Genomic DNA, 17077 nt, shown 5'->3' with positions numbered 1-17077 from the left:
CGCATTGTTTTTTGTATTTACTCATTTAAAAAAAAAGTTGTAGGCACACGTTTCAAATTAATAACACAATTCAACTCTGTTAGTAAACATATAAACAAACAATTATTGGGAAATTTTCTTTGGAAAAAGTTAAGAAAAATATTTGGTTAAGCCTGAGCTCATTTCATTTTGCTGGAATATGCATAAACACCTTGAATTTTGTGAATAAATAGTTCACTGCTCCCAACTATGGTTTTGTGGCAGTAGAGAAAAGAACATACTAAGCAGTTTGGAAACAGATAAAACTAATTAAATATTCGCATTGTTTTTTGTATTTACTCATTTAAAAAAAAAAGTTGTAGGCACACGTTTCAAATTAATAACACAATTCAACTCTGCGAGTAAACATATAAACAAACAATTATTAGGAAATTTTCTTTGGAAAAAGTTAAGAAAAATATTTGGTTAAGGCTGAGCTCATTTCATTTTGCTGGAATATGCATAAACACCTTGAATTTTGTGAATAAATAGTTCACTGCTCCCAACTATGGTTTTGTAGCAGTAGAGAAAAGAACATACTAAGCAGTTTGGAAACAGATAAAACTAATTAAATATTCGCATTGTTTTTTTGTATTTACTCATTTAAAAAAAAAGTTTTAGGCACACGTTTCAAATTAATAACACAATTCAACTCTGTTAGTAAACATATAAACAAACAATTATTAGGAAATTTTCTTTGGAAAAAGTTAAGAAAAATATTTGGTTAAGCCTGAGCTCATTTCATTTTGCTGGAATATGCATAAACACCTTGAATTTTGTGAATAAATAGTTCACTGCTCCCAACTATGGTTTTGTAGCAGTAGAGAAAAGAACATACTAAGCAGTTTGGAAACAGATAAAACTAATTAAATATTCGCATTGTTTTTTTGTATTTACTCATTTTAAAAAAAAGGTTTAGGCACACGTTTCAAATTAATAACACAATTCAACTCTGCGAGTAAACATATAAACAAACAATTATTAGGAAATTTTATTGGGCAAAAGTTAAGAAAAATATTTGGTTAATGCTGAGCTCATTGCATTTTGCTGGAATATGCATAAACACATTGAATTTTGTGAATAAATAGTTCACTGCTCCCAACTATGGTTTTGTGTCAGTAGAGAAAAGAACATACTAAGCAGTTTGGAAACAGATAAAACTAATTAAATATTCGCATTGTTTTTTGTATTTACTCATTTAAAAAAAAAAGTTGTAGGCACACGTTTCAAATTAATAACACAATTAAACTCTGCGAGTAAACATATAAAAAAACAATTATTAGGAAATTTTCTTTGGAAAAAGTTAAGAAAAATATTTGGTTAAGGCTGGGCTCATTTCATTTTGCTGGAATATGCATAAACACCTTGAATTTTGTGAATAAATAGTTCACTGCTCCCAACTATGGTTTTGTAGCAGTAGAGAAAAGAACATACTAAGCAGTTTGGAAACAGATAAAACTAATTAAATATTCGCATTGTTTTTTTGTATTTACTCATTTTAAAAAAAAGGTTTAGGCACACGTTTCAAATTAATAACACAATTCAACTCTGTTAGTAAACATATAAACAAACAATTATTAGGAAATTTTCTTTGGAAAAAGTTAAGAAAAATATTTGGTTAAGCCTGAGCTCATTTCATTTTGCTGGAATATGCATAAACACCTTGAATTTTGTGAATAAATAGTTCACTGCTCTCAACTATGGTTTTGTGGCAGTAGAGAAAAGAACATACTAAGCAGTTTGGAAACAGATAAAACTAATTAAATATTCGCATTGTTTTTTTGTATTTATTCATTTTAAAAAAAAGGTTTAGGCACACGTTTCAAATTAATAACACAATTCAACTCTGTTAGTAAACATATAAACAAACAATTATTAGGAAATTTTCTTTGGAAAAAGTTAAGAAAAATATTTGGTTAAGCCTGAGCTCATTTCATTTTGCTGGAATATGCATAAACGCCTTGAATTTTGTGAATAAATAGTTCACTGCTCCCAACTATGGTTTTGTGGCAGTAGAGAAAAGAACATACTAAGCAGTTTGGAAACAGATAAAACTAATTAAATATTCGCATTGTTTTTTAAAAAAAAAGTTGTAGGCACACGTTTCAAATTAATAACACAATTCAACTCTGCGAGTAAACATATAAACAAACAATTATTAGGAAATTTTCTTTGGAAAAAGTTAAGAAAAATATTTGGTTAAGGCTGAGCTCATTTCATTTTGCTGGAATATGCATAAACACCTTGAATTTTGTGAATAAATAGTTCACTGCTCCCAACTATGGTTTTGTAGCAGTAGAGAAAAGAACATACTAAGCAGTTTGGAAACAGATAAAACTAATTAAATATTCGCATTGTTTTTTGTATTTACTCATTTAAAAAAAAAGTTGTAGGCACACGTTTCAAATTAATAACACAATTCAACTCTGCGAGTAAACATATAAACAAACAATTATTAGGAAATTTTCTTTGGAAAAAGTTAAGAAAAATATTTGGTTAAGGCTGAGCTCATTTCATTTTGCTGGAATATGCATAAACACCTTGAATTTTGTGAATAAATAGTTCACTGCTCCCAACTATGGTTTCGTAGCAGTAGAGAAAAGAACATACTAAGCAGTTTGGAAACAGATAAAACTAATTAAATAATCGCATTGTTTTTTGTATTTACTCATTTAAAAAAAAAAGTTGTAGGCACACGTTTCAAATTAATAACACAACTCAACTCTGCGAGTAAACATATAAACAAACAATTATTAGGAAATTTTCTTTGGAAAAAGTTAAGAAAAATATTTGGTTAAGGCTGAGCTCATTTCATTTTGCTGGAATATGCATAAACACCTTGAATTTTGTGAATAAATAGTTCACTGCTCCCAACTATGGTTTTGTAGCAGTAGAGAAAAGAACATACTAAGCAGTTTGGAAACAGATAAAACTAATTAAATATTCGCATTGTTTTTTTGTATTTACTCATTTTAAAAAAAAGGTTTAGGCACACGTTTCAAATTAATAACACAATTCAACTCTGTTAGTAAACATATAAACAAACAATTATTAGGAAATTTTCTTTGGAAAAAGTTAAGAAAAATATTTGGTTAAGCCTGAGCTCATTTCATTTTGCTGGAATATGCATAAACACCTTGAATTTTGTGAATAAATAGTTCACTGCTCCCAACTATGGTTTTGTAGCAGTAGAGAAAAGAACATACTAAGCAGTTTGGAAACAGATAAAACTAATTAAATATTCGCATTGTTTTTTTGTATTTACTCATTTTAAAAAAAAGGTTTAGGCACACGTTTCAAATTAATAACACAATTCAACTCTGCGAGTAAACATATAAACAAACAATTATTAGGAAATTTTCTTGGGCAAAAGTTAAGAAAAATATTTGGTTAATGCTGAGCTCATTGCATTTTGCTGGAATATGCATAAACACATTGAATTTTGTGAATAAATAGTTCACTGCTCCCAACTATGGTTTTGTGTCAGTAGAGAAAAGAACATACTAAGCAGTTTGGAAACAGATAAAACTAATTAAATATTCTCATTGTTTTTTGTATTTACTCATTTAAAAAAAAAGTTGTAGGCACACGTTTCAAATTAATAACACAATTAAACTCTGCGAGTAAACATATAAAAAAACAATTATTAGGAAATTTTCTTTGGAAAAAGTTAAGAAAAATATTTGGTTAAGGCTGAGCTCATTTCATTTTGCTGGAATATGCATAAACACCTTGAATTTTGTGAATAAATATTTCACTGCTCCCAACTATGGTTTTGTAGCAGTAGAGAAAAGAACATACTAAGCAGTTTGGAAACAGATAAAACTAATTAAATATTCGCATTGTTTTTTTGTATTTACTCATTTAAAAAAAAAGGTTTAGGCACACGTTTCAAATTAATAACACAATTCAACTCTGTTAGTAAACATATAAACAAACAATTATTAGGAAATTTTCTTTGGAAAAAGTTAAGAAAAATATTTGGTTAAGCCTGAGCTCATTTCATTTTGATGGAATATGCATAAACACCTTGAATTTTGTGAATAAATAGTTCACTGCTCTCAACTATGGTTTTGTGGCAGTAGAGAAAAGAATATACTAAGCAGTTTGGAAACAGATAAAACTAATTAAATATTCGCATTGTTTTTTAAAAAAAAAGTTGTAGGCACACGTTTCAAATTAATAACACAATTCAACTCTGCGAGTAAACATATAAACAAACAATTATTAGGAAATTTTCTTTGGAAAAAGTTAAGAAAAATATTTGGTTAAGGCTGAGCTCATTTCATTTTGCTGGAATATGCATAAACACCTTGAATTTTGTGAATAAATAGTTCACTGCTCCCAACTATGGTTTTGTAGCAGTAGAGAAAAGAACATACTAAGCAGTTTGGAAACAGATAAAACTAATTAAATATTCGCATTGTTTTTTGTATTTACTCATTTAAAAAAAAAGTTGTAGGCACACGTTTCAAATTAATAACACAATTCAACTCTGCGAGTAAACATATAAACAAACAATTATTAGGAAACTTTCTTTGGAAAAAGTTAAGAAAAATATTTGGTTAAGGCTGAGCTCATTTCATTTTGCTGGAATATGCATAAACACCTTGAATTTTGTGAATAAATAGTTCACTGCTCCCAACTATGGTTTTGTAGCAGTAGAGAAAAGAACATACTAAGCAGTTTGGAAACAGATAAAACTAATTAAATATTCGCATTGTTTTTTGTATTTACTCATTTAAAAAAAAAGTTGTAGGCACACGTTTCAAATTAATAACACAACTCAACTCTGCGAGTAAACATATAAACAAACAATTATTAGGAAATTTTCTTTGGAAAAAGTTAAGAAAAATATTTGGTTAAGGCTGAGCTCATTTCATTTTGCTGGAATATGCATAAACACCTTGAATTTTGTGAATAAATAGTTCACTGCTCCCAACTATGGTTTTGTGGCAGTAGAGAAAAGAACATACTAAGCAGTTTGGAAACAGATAAAACTAATTAAATATTCGCATTGTTTTTTGTATTTACTCATTTAAAAAAAAAGTTGTAGGCACACGTTTCAAATTAATAATACAATTCAACTCTGCGAGTAAACATATAAACAAACAATTATTAGGAAATTTTCTTTGGAAAAAGTTAAGAAAAATATTTGGTTAAGGCTGAGCTCATTTCATTTTGCTGGAATATGCATAAACACCTTGAATTTTGTGAATAAATAGTTCACTGCTCCCAACTATGGTTTTGTAGCAGTAGAGAAAAGAACAAACTAAGCAGTTTGGAAACAGATAAAACTAATTAAATATTCGCATTGTTTTTTTGTATTTACTCATTTTAAAAAAAAGGTTTAGGCACACGTTTCAAATTAATAACACAATTCAACTCTGCGAGTAAACATATAAACAAACAATTATTAGGAAATTTTCTTTGGAAAAAGTTAAGAAAAATATTTGGTTAAGCCTGAGCTCATTTCATTTTGCTGGAATATGCATAAACACCTTGAATTTTGTGAATAAATAGTTCACTGCTCCCAACTATGGTTTTGTAGCAGTAGAGAAAAGAACATACTAAGCAGTTTGGAAACAGATAAAACTAATTAAATATTCGCATTTTTTTTTGTATTTACTCATTTAAAAAAAAAGTTGTAGGCACACGTTTCAAATTAATAACACAATTCAACTCTGCGAGTAAACATATAAACAAACAATTATTAGGAAATTTTCTTTGGAAAAAGTTAAGAAAAATATTTGGTTAAGGCTGAGCTCATTTCATTTTGCTGGAATATGCATAAACACCTTGAATTTTGTGAATAAATAGTTCACTGATCCCAACTATGGTTTTGTGGCAGTAGAGAAAAGAACATACTAAGCAGTTTGGAAACAGATAAAACTAATTAAATATTCGCATTGTTTTTTGTATTTACTCATTTAAAAAAAAAGTTGTAGGCACACGTTTCAAATTAATAACACAATTCAACTCTGCGAGTAAACATATAAACAAACAATTATTAGGAAATTTTCTTTGGAAAAAGTTAAGAAAAATATTTGGTTAAGGCTGAGCTCATTTCATTTTGCTGGAATATGCATAAACACCTTGAATTTTGTGAATAAATAGTTCACTGCTCCCAACTATGGTTTTGTGGCAGTAGAGAAAAGAACATACTAAGCAGTTTGGAAACAGATAAAACTAATTAAATATTCGCATTGTTTTTTGTATTTACTCATTTAAAAAAAAAGTTGTAGGCACAGGTTTCAAATTAATAACACAATTCAACTCTGCGAGTAAACATATAAACAAACAATTATTAGGAAATTTTCTTTGGAAAAAGTTAAGAAAAATATTTGGTTAAGGCTGAGCTCATTTCATTTTGCTGGAATATGCATAAACACCTTGAATTTTGTGAATAAATTGTTCACTGCTCCCAACTATGGTTTTGTAGCAGTAGAGAAAAGAACATACTAAGCAGTTTGGAAACAGATAAAACTAATTAAATATTCGCATTGTTTTTTTGTATTTACTCATTTTAAAAAAAAGGTTTAGGCACACGTTTCAAATAAATAACACAATTCAACTCTGCGAGTAAACATATAAACAAACAATTATTAGGAAATTTTCTTGGGTAAAAGTTAAGAAAAATATTTGGTTAATGCTGAGCTCATTGCATTTTGCTGGAATATGCATAAACACCTTGAATTTTGTGAATAAATAGTTCACTGCTCCCAACTATGGTTTTGTGGCAGTAGAGAAAAGAACATACTAAGCAGTTTGGAAATAGATAAAACTAATTAAATATTCGCATTGTTTTTTGTATTTACTCATTTAAAAAAAAAGTTGTAGGCACACGTTTCAAATTAATAACACAATTCAACTCTGCGAGTAAACATATAAACAAACAATTATTAGGAAATTTTCTTTGGAAAAAGTTAAGAAAAATATTTGGTTAAGGCTGAGCTCATTTCATTTTGCTGGAATATGCATAAACACCTTGAATTTTGTGAATAAATAGTTCACTGCTCCCAACTATGGTTTTGTAGCAGTAGAGAAAAGAACATACTAAGCAGTTTGGAAACAGATAAAACTAATTAAATATTCGCATTGTTTTTTTGTATTTACTCATTTTAAAAAAAAGGTGTAGGCACACGTTTCAAATTAATAACACAATTCAACTCTGTTAGTAAACATATAAACAAACAATTATTAGGAAATTTTCTTTGGAAAAAGTTAAGAAAAATATTTGTTTAAGCCTGAGCTCATTTCATTTTGCTGGAATATGCATAAACACCTTGAATTTTGTGAATAAATAGTTCACTGCTCCCAACTATGGTTTTGTAGCAGTAGAGAAAAGAACATACTAAGCAGTTTGGAAACAGATAAAACTAATTAAATATTCGCATTTTTTTTTGTATTTACTCATTTAAAAAAAAAGTTGTAGGCACACGTTTCAAATTAATAACACAATTCAACTCTGCGAGTAAACATATAAACAAACAATTATTAGGAAATTTTCTTTGGAAAAAGTTAAGAAAAATATTTGGTTAAGGCTGAGCTCATTTCATTTTGCTGGAATATGCATAAACACCTTGAATTTTGTGAATAAATAGTTCACTGCTCCCAACTATGGTTTTGTGGCAGTAGAGAAAAGAACATACTAAGCAGTTTGGAAACAGATAAAACTAATTAAATATTCGCATTGTTTTTTGTATTTACTCATTTAAAAAAAAAGTTGTAGGCACATGTTTCAAATTAATAACACAATTCAACTCTGCGAGTAAACATATAAACAAACAATTATTAGGAAATTTTCTTTGGAAAAAGTTAAGAAAAATATTTGGTTAAGGCTGAGCTCATTTCATTTTGCTGGAATATGCATAAACACCTTGAATTTTGTGAATAAATAGTTCACTGCTCCCAACTATGGTTTTGTGGCAGTAGAGAAAAGAACATACTAAGCAGTTTGGAAACAGATAAAACTAATTAAATATTCGCATTGTTTTTTGTATTTACTCATTTAAAAAAAAAGTTGTAGGCACACGTTTCAAATTAATAACACAATTCAACTCTGCGAGTAAACATATAAACAAACAATTATTAGGAAATTTTCTTTGGAAAAAGTTAAGAAAAATATTTGGTTAAGGCTGAGCTCATTTCATTTTGCTGGAATATGCATAAACACCTTGAATTTTGTGAATAAATAGTTCACTGCTCCCAACTATGGTTTTGTGGCAGTAGAGAAAAGAACATACTAAGCAGTTTGGAAACAGATAAAACTAATTAAATATTCGCATTGTTTTTTGTATTTACTCATTTAAAAAAAAGTTGTAGGCACATGTTTCAAATTAATAACACAATTCAACTCTGCGAGTAAACATATAAACAAACAATTATTAGGAAATTTTCTTTGGAAAAAGTTAAGAAAAATATTCGGTTAAGGCTGAGCTCATTTCATTTTGCTGGAATATGCATAAACACCTTAAATTTTGTGAATAAATAGTTCACTGCTCCCAACTATGGTTTTGTGGCAGTAGAGAAAAGAACATACTAAGCAGTTTGGAAACAGATAAAACTAATTAAATATTCGCATTGTTTTTTGTATTTACTCATTTAAAAAAAAAGTTGTAGGCACATGTTTCAAATTAATAACACAATTCAACTCTGCGAGTAAACATATAAACAAACAATTATTAGGAAATTTTCTTTGGAAAAAGTTAAGAAAAATATTTGGTTAAGGCTGAGCTCATTTCATTTTGCTGGAATATGCATAAACACCTTGAATTTTGTGAATAAATAGTTCACTGCTCCCAACTATGGTTTTGTGGCAGTAGAGAAAAGAACATACTAAGCAGTTTGGAAACAGATAAAACTAATTAAATATTCGCATTGTTTTTTGTATTTACTCATTTAAAAAAAAAGTTGTAGGCACACGTTTCAAATTAATAACACAATTCAACTCTGCGAGTAAACATATAAACAAACAATTATTAGGAAATTTTCTTTGGAAAAAGTTAAGAAAAATATTTGGTTAAGGCTGAGCTCATTTCATTTTGCTGGAATATGCATAAACACCTTGAATTTTGTGAATAAATAGTTCACTGCTCCCAACTATGGTTTTGTGGCAGTAGAGAAAAGAACATACTAAGCAGTTTGGAAACAGATAAAACTAATTAAATATTCGCATTGTTTTTTGTATTTACTCATTTAAAAAAAAAGTTGTAGGCACATGTTTCAAATTAATAACACAATTCAACTCTGCGAGTAAACATATAAACAAACAATTATTAGGAAATTTTCTTTGGAAAAAGTTAAGAAAAATATTTGGTTAAGGCTGAGCTCATTTCATTTTGCTGGAATATGCATAAACACCTTGAATTTTGTGAATAAATAGTTCACTGCTCCCAACTATGGTTTTGTGGCAGTAGAGAAAAGAACATACTAAGCAGTTTGGAAACAGATAAAACTAATTAAATATTCGCATTGTTTTTTGTATTTACTCATTTAAAAAAAAAGTTGTAGGCACACGTTTCAAATTAATAACACAATTCAACTCTGCGAGTAAACATATAAACAAACAATTATTAGGAAATTTTCTTTGGAAAAAGTTAAGAAAAATATTTGGTTAAGGCTGAGCTCATTTCATTTTGCTGGAATATGCATAAACACCTTGAATTTTGTGAATAAATTGTTCACTGCTCCCAACTATGGTTTTGTAGCAGTAGAGAAAAGAACATACTAAGCAGTTTGGAAACAGATAAAACTAATTAAATATTCGCATTGTTTTTTTGTATTTACTCATTTTAAAAAAAAGGTTTAGGCACACGTTTCAAATAAATAACACAATTCAACTCTGCGAGTAAACATATAAACAAACAATTATTAGGAAATTTTCTTGGGTAAAAGTTAAGAAAAATATTTGGTTAATGCTGAGCTCATTGCATTTTGCTGGAATATGCATAAACACCTTGAATTTTGTGAATAAATAGTTCACTGCTCCCAACTATGGTTTTGTGGCAGTAGAGAAAAGAACATACTAAGCAGTTTGGAAACAGATAAAACTAATTAAATATTCGCATTGTTTTTTGTATTTACTCATTTAAAAAAAAAGTTGTAGGCACACGTTTCAAATTAATAACACAATTCAACTCTGCGAGTAAACATATAAACAAACAATTATTAGGAAATTTTCTTTGGAAAAAGTTAAGAAAAATATTTGGTTAAGGCTGAGCTCATTTCATTTTGCTGGAATATGCATAAACACCTTGAATTTTGTGAATAAATAGTTCACTGCTCCCAACTATGGTTTTGTAGCAGTAGAGAAAAGAACATACTAAGCCGTTTGGAAACAGATAAAACTAATTAAATATTCGCATTGTTTTTTTGTATTTACTCATTTTAAAAAAAAGGTGTAGGCACACGTTTCAAATTAATAACACAATTCAACTCTGTTAGTAAACATATAAACAAACAATTATTAGGAAATTTTCTTTGGAAAAAGTTAAGAAAAATATTTGTTTAAGCCTGAGCTCATTTCATTTTGCTGGAATATGCATAAACACCTTGAATTTTGTGAATAAATAGTTCACTGCTCCCAACTATGGTTTTGTAGCAGTAGAGAAAAGAACATACTAAGCAGTTTGGAAACAGATAAAACTAATTAAATATTCGCATTTTTTTTTGTATTTACTCATTTAAAAAAAAAGTTGTAGGCACACGTTTCAAATTAATAACACAATTCAACTCTGCGAGTAAACATATAAACAAACAATTATTAGGAAATTTTCTTTGGAAAAAGTTAAGAAAAATATTTGGTTAAGGCTGAGCTCATTTCATTTTGCTGGAATATGCATAAACACCTTGAATTTTGTGAATAAATAGTTCACTGCTCCCAACTATGGTTTTGTGGCAGTAGAGAAAAGAACATACTAAGCAGTTTGGAAACAGATAAAACTAATTAAATATTCGCATTGTTTTTTGTATTTACTCATTTAAAAAAAAAGTTGTAGGCACACGTTTCAAATTAATAACACAATTCAACTCTGCGAGTAAACATATAAACAAACAATTATTAGGAAATTTTCTTTGGAAAAAGTTAAGAAAAATATTTGTTTAAGCCTGAGCTCATTTCATTTTGCTGGAATATGCATAAACACCTTGAATTTTGTGAATAAATAGTTCACTGCTCCCAACTATGGTTTTGTAGCAGTAGAGAAAAGAACATACTAAGCAGTTTGGAAACAGATAAAACTAATTAAATATTCGCATTTTTTTTTGTATTTACTCATTTAAAAAAAAAGTTGTAGGCACACGTTTCAAATTAATAACACAATTCAACTCTGCGAGTAAACATATAAACAAACAATTATTAGGAAATTTTCTTTGGAAAAAGTTAAGAAAAATATTTGGTTAAGGCTGAGCTCATTTCATTTTGCTGGAATATGCATAAACACCTTGAATTTTGTGAATAAATAGTTCACTGCTCCCAACTATGGTTTTGTGGCAGTAGAGAAAAGAACATACTAAGCAGTTTGGAAACAGATAAAACTAATTAAATATTCGCATTGTTTTTTGTATTTACTCATTTAAAAAAAAAGTTGTAGGCACACGTTTCAAATTAATAACACAATTCAACTCTGCGAGTAAACATATAAACAAACAATTATTAGGAAATTTTCTTTGGAAAAAGTTAAGAAAAATATTTGGTTAAGGCTGAGCTCATTTCATTTTGCTGGAATATGCATAAACACCTTGAATTTTGTGAATAAATAGTTCACTGCTCCCAACTATGGTTTTGTAGCAGTAGAGAAAAGAACATACTAAGCAGTTTGGAAACAGATAAAACTAATTAAATATTCGCATTGTTTTTTTGTATTTTCTCATTTTAAAAAAAAGGTTTAGGCACACGTTTCAAATAAATAACACAATTCAACTCTGCGAGTAACCATATAAACAAACAATTATTAGAAAATTTTCTTGGGTAAAAGTTAAGAAAAATATTTGGTTAATGCTGAGCTCATTGCATTTTGCTGGAATATGCATAAACACCTTGAATTTTGTGAATAAATAGTTCACTGCTCCCAACTATGGTTTTGTGGCAGTAGAGAAAAGAACATACTAAGCAGTTTGGAAACAGATAAAACTAATTAAATATTCGCATTGTTTTTTGTATTTACTCATTTAAAAAAAAAGTTGTAGGCACACGTTTCAAATTAATAACACAATTCAACTCTGCGAGTAAACATGTAAACAAACAATTATTAGGAAATTTTCTTCGGAAAAAGTTAAGAAAAATATTTGGTTAAGGCTGAGCTCATTTCATTTTGCTGGAATATGCATAAACACCTTGAATTTTGTGAATAAATAGTTCACTGCTCCCAACTATGGTTTTGTAGCAGTAGAGAAAAGAACATACTAAGCAGTTTGGAAACAGATAAAACTAATTAAATATTCGCATTGTTTTTTAAAAAAAAAGTTGTAGGCACACGTTTCAAATTAATAACACAATTCAACTCTGCGAGTAAACATATAAACAAACAATTATTAGGAAATTTTCTTTGGAAAAAGTTAAGAAAAATATTTGGTTAAGGCTGAGCTCATTTCATTTTGCTGGAATATGCATAAACACCTTGAATTTTGTGAATAAATAGTTCACTGCTCCCAACTATGGTTTTGTAGCAGTAGAGAAAAGAACATACTAAGCAGTTTGGAAACAGATAAAACTAATTAAATATTCGCATTGTTTTTTGTATTTACTCATTTAAAAAAAAAGTTGTAGGCACACGTTTCAAATTAATAACACAATTCAACTCTGCGAGTAAACATATAAACAAACAATTATTAGGAAATTTTCTTTGGAAAAAGTTAAGAAAAATATTTGGTTAAGGCTGAGCTCATTTCATTTTGCTGGAATATGCATAAACACCTTGAATTTTGTGAATAAATAGTTCACTGCTCCCAACTATGGTTTTGTAGCAGTAGAGAAAAGAACATACTAAGCAGTTTGGAAACAGATAAAACTAATTAAATATTCGCATTGTTTTTTGTATTTACTCATTTAAAAAAAAAGTTGTAGGCACACGTTTCAAATTAATAACACAACTCAACTCTGCGAGTAAACATATAAACAAACAATTATTAGGAAATTTTCTTTGGAAAAAGTTAAGAAAAATATTTGGTTAAGGCTGAGCTCATTTCATTTTGCTGGAATATGCATAAACACCTTGAATTTTGTGAATAAATAGTTCACTGCTCCCAACTATGGTTTTGTGGCAGTAGAGAAAAGAACATACTAAGCAGTTTGGAAACAGATAAAACTAATTAAATATTCGCATTGTTTTTTGTATTTACTCATGTAAAAAAAAAGTTGTAGGCACACGTTTCAAATTAATAACACAATTCAACTCTGCGAGTAAACATATAAACAAACAATTATTAGGAAATTTTCTTTGGAAAAAGTTAAGAAAAATATTTGGTTAAGGCTGAGTTCATTTCATTTTGCTGGAATATGCATAAACACCTTGAATTTTGTGAATAAATAGTTCACTGCTCCCAACTATGGTTTTGTAGCAGTAGAGAAAAGAACAAACTAAGCAGTTTGGAAACAGATAAAACTAATTAAATATTCGCATTGTTTTTTTGTATTTACTCATTTTAAAAAAAAGGTTTAGGCACACGTTTCAAATTAATAACACAATTCAACTCTGCGAGTAAACATATAAACAAACAATTATTAGGAAATTTTCTTTGGAAAAAGTTAAGAAAAATATTTGGTTAAGCCTGAGCTCATTTCATTTTGCTGGAATATGCATAAACACCTTGAATTTTGTGAATAAATAGTTCACTGCTCCCAACTATGGTTTTGTAGCAGTAGAGAAAAGAACATACTAAGCAGTTTGGAAACAGATAAAACTAATTAAATATTCGCATTTTTTTTTGTATTTACTCATTTAAAAAAAAAGTTGTAGGCACACGTTTCAAATTAATAACACAATTCAACTCTGCGAGTAAACATATAAACAAACAATTATTAGGAAATTTTCTTTGGAAAAAGTTAAGAAAAATATTTGGTTAAGGCTGAGCTCATTTCATTTTGCTGGAATATGCATAAACACCTTGAATTTTGTGAATAAATAGTTCACTGCTCCCAACTATGGTTTTGTGGCAGTAGAGAAAAGAACATACTAAGCAGTTTGGAAACAGATAAAACTAATTAAATATTCGCATTGTTTTTTGTATTTACTCATTTAAAAAAAAAGTTGTAGGCACACGTTTCAAATTAATAACACAATTCAACTCTGCGAGTAAACATATAAACAAACAATTATTAGGAAATTTTCTTTGGAAAAAGTTAAGAAAAATATTTGGTTAAGGCTGAGCTCATTTCATTTTGCTGGAATATGCATAAACACCTTGAATTTTGTGAATAAATAGTTCACTGCTCCCAACTATGGTTTTGTGGCAGTAGAGAAAAGAACATACTAAGCAGTTTGGAAACAGATAAAACTAATTAAATATTCGCATTGTTTTTTATATTTACTCATTTAAAAAAAAAGTTGTAGGCACACGTTTCAAATTAATAACACAATTCAACTCTGCGAGTAAACATATAAACAAACAATTATTAGGAAATTTTCTTTGGAAAAAGTTAAGAAAAATATTTGGTTAAGGCAGAGCTCATTTCATTTTGCTGGAATATGCATAAACACCTTGAATTTTGTGAATAAATAGTTCACTGCTCCCAACTATGGCTTTGTAGCAGTAGAGAAAAGAACATACTAAGCAGTTTGGAAACAGATAAAACTAATTAAATATTCGCATTGTTTTTTTGTATTTACTCATTTTAAAACAAAGGTTTAGGCACACGTTTCAAATAAATAACACAATTCAACTCTGCGAGTAAACATATAAACAAACAATTATTAGGAAATTTTCTTGGGTAAAAGTTAAGAAAAATATTTGGTTAATGCTGAGCTCATTGCATTTTGCTGGAATATGCATAAACACCTTGAATTTTGTGAATAAATAGTTCACTGCTCCCAACTATGGTTTTGTGGCAGTAGAGAAAAGAACATACTAAGCAGTTTGGAAACAGATAAAACTAATTAAATATTCGCATTGTTTTTTGTATTTACTCATTTAAAAAAAAAGTTGTAGGCACACGTTTCAAATTAATAACACAACTCAACTCTGCGAGTAAACATATAAACAAACAATTATTAGGAAATTTTCTTTGGAAAAAGTTAAGAAAAATATTGGTTAAGGCTGAGCTCATTTCATTTTGCTGGAATATGCATAAACACCTTGAATTTTGTGAATAAATAGTTCACTGCTCCCAACTATGGTTTTGTAGCAGTAGAGAAAAGAACATACTAAGCAGTTTGGAAACAGATAAAACTAATTAAATATTCGCATTGTTTTTTGTATTTACTCATTTAAAAAAAAAGTTGTAGGCACACGTTTCAAATTAATAACACAATTCAACTCTGCGAGTAAACATATAAACAAACAATTATTAGGAAATTTTCTTTGGAAAAAGTTAAGAAAAATATTTGGTTAAGGCTGAGCTCATTTCATTTTGCTGGAATATGCATAAACACCTTGAATTTTGTGAATAAATAGTTCACTGCTGCCAACTATGGTTTTGTAGCAGTAGAGAAAAGAACATACTAAGCAGTTTGGAAACAGATAAAACTAATTAAATATTCGCATTGTTTTTTGTATTTACTCATTTAAAAAAAAAGTTGTAGGCACACGTTTCAAATTAATAACACAATTCAACTCTGCGAGTAAACATATAAACAAACAATTATTAGGAAATTTTCTTTGGAAAAAGTTAAGAAAAATATTGGTTAAGGCTGAGCTCATTTCATTTTGCTGGAATATGCATAAACACCTTGAATTTTGTGAATAAATAGTTCACTGCTCCCAACTATGGTTTTGTAGCAGTAGAGAAAAGAACATACTAAGCAGTTTGGAAACAGATAAAACTAATTAAATATTCGCATTGTTTTTTGTATTTACTCATTTAAAAAAAAAGTTGTAGGCACACGTTTCAAATTAATAACACAATTCAACTCTGCGAGTAAACATATAAACAAACAATTATTAGGAAATTTTCTTTGGAAAAAGTTAAGAAAAATATTTGGTTAAGGCTGAGCTCATTTCATTTTGCTGGAATATGCATAAACACCTTGAATTTTGTGAATAAATAGTTCACTGCTCCCAACTATGGTTTTGTAGCAGTAGAGAAAAGAACATACTAAGCAGTTTGGAAACAGATAAAACTAATTAAATATTCGCATTGTTTTTTGTATTTACTCATTTAAAAAAAAAGTTGTAGGCACACGTTTCAAATTAATAACACAACTCAACTCTGCGAGTAAACATATAAACAAACAATTATTAGGAAATTTTCTTTGGAAAAAGTTAAGAAAAATATTTGGTTAAGGCTGAGCTCATTTCATTTTGCTGGAATATGCATAAACACCTTGAATTTTGTGAATAAATAGTTCACTGCTCCCAACTATGGTTTTGTGGCAGTAGAGAAAAGAACATACTAAGCAGTTTGGAAACAGATAAAACTAATTAAATATTCGCATTGTTTTTTGTATTTACTCATTTAAAAAAAAAGTTGTAGGCACACGTTTCAAATTAATAACACAATTCAACTCTGCGAGTAAACATATAAACAAACAATTATTAGGAAATTTTCTTTGGAAAAAGTTAAGAAAAATATTTGGTTAAGGCTGAGCTCATTTCATTTTGCTGGAATATGCATAAACACCTTGAATTTTGTGAATAAATAGTTCACTGCTCCCAACTATGGTTTTGTAGCAGTAGAGAAAAGAACAAACTAAGCAGTTTGGAAACAGATAAAACTAATTAAATATTCGCATTGTTTTTTTGTATTTACTCATTTTAAAAAAAAGGTTTAGGCACACGTTTCAAATTAATAACACAATTCAACTCTGTTAGTAAACATATAAACAAACAATTATTAGGAAATTTTCTTTGGAAAAAGTTAAGAAAAATATTTGGTTAAGCCTGAGCTCATTTCATTTTGCTG

Source organism: Eurosta solidaginis, chromosome 3 (assembly GCF_040869045.1).
Source record: "Eurosta solidaginis isolate ZX-2024a chromosome 3, ASM4086904v1, whole genome shotgun sequence".
NCBI classification, from domain to species: domain Eukaryota; kingdom Metazoa; phylum Arthropoda; class Insecta; order Diptera; family Tephritidae; genus Eurosta; species Eurosta solidaginis.
Note: the sequence above shows the minus strand (reverse complement) of the source record.